We start from the raw sequence: 1,491 nt of genomic DNA, 5'->3' as shown, positions 1-1,491 counted from the left end.
CAAATATTGAAAAATATGCAGTGTAGTCATTGTTATTTTAGGTCAGCTTGTACGGCATCATAGTAGTAGCTTCGTTATTTTGTTTTTTGTCCAAAATTTCATAGGGGTGCAAAATAATGTTTTGATAAACTAAAACTTTGGCACATTCCAGATTTGTATCATTGGCACTTGTATTCATATATGCAGGTGATCGACCATACGCTGTTCACATGCCATTCTGATTTTGAGAATACATTATGTAGAGTGCTGGACGAGTTCTCCATCGATGTGATCTGCCTGGCTGGCTTTAGACGGACATTGTCAGAAGAGTTCCTTGTGAAATGGAAAGGTACAGGATGCAACTATTGCATGGAGAGCTACAAAAAGTTTACAACGCAAATAAGAAATGAAAACTGACATTCCAAATCAGTAAGATAACACAGCAAAATCCCAGGCCCATGAGAAATGATGGAATGGTTATAAGGAAGGCAGAATCTAGGGTCAAAGTAATGCTCAAGAATCAGAACTTTAGCAATAGCAAAATGAGAACAAAAAAATACAGGCTTTCTAAAGATTGATGGTCTATAAAACAGTCCAATAAAGCTCCACATTACCAGTGCTGCAGAGAATTGACTAACTCTGTGTATTATCTAATATTTCTTCATCAGGAAAGATTTTGAAGCTCCATGCACAACTTTCCTCATCACACAAAGCAGAAGGGGCTTCTGGGAAGGCAATGGGGCTATATGGCTGCCAGGTCTCTTTCCTGCTGGTGAGTATTTTATATTTCATTAGTGCTGCTTTTGGACTTTAAATGAGAATCATTATGTTTATTTCACTTTGCCTGTCCCAATGAAAGTCTATGGCTGATAGCTTGCCTGCTCTGGGTTGATGTAAATTTTACCTATGCATTGCCCTACCACCACCATTAGGCAGCATTGCAAGATTCCACCAGCCACAGGCAGGTCTTGAAATGGCAGAGGCATGACTGGATATGTAGTTTCACCATAGAGGGCTGCAATTTGCCTACCCCTGCTCTAAGGGGTGATAAATAAGGTGAACAATATAGTTTATTCCCCAGTCTCACAGGCTTCCTCTGACACCCACACACCACCCGCCCCTGCCCCCCCAACTGCTTCTCTTCACCATTCCTCTAGATGCAGTCTCTCCAACATCATCACATACAATGCAGGACCAGAAGGCCTGCATTGTACTTGACATTGACAAGGACCTGTTCACACCCTGGGATGTTGGAGAGCGCAGGAAAGAGAAAAAAAAAAAAAGAGCATGGGCTGTCAGGGAAGCCAGGAATAGGATGGATATTTGTACTCATTTCCAAACCCCTATATAAAAGAAGCATTTAATCCAAGAAGTGTGTGGTGGGGAGGAATGATACAGCATGTGTGCATTTTAAAGCAGCCCAGATTTGGACTTAAGTGCAGTTAGACATGCAGGCACAACCCAACTATCCTCGGGGCCACAAATCTTCCAAACACTGTAAAGCGTTCTATA

Source organism: Nanorana parkeri, unplaced genomic scaffold, assembly GCF_000935625.1.
Source record: "Nanorana parkeri isolate BGI_ZX_2015 unplaced genomic scaffold, ASM93562v1 scaffold284, whole genome shotgun sequence".
NCBI classification, from domain to species: domain Eukaryota; kingdom Metazoa; phylum Chordata; class Amphibia; order Anura; family Dicroglossidae; genus Nanorana; species Nanorana parkeri.
Note: the sequence above shows the minus strand (reverse complement) of the source record.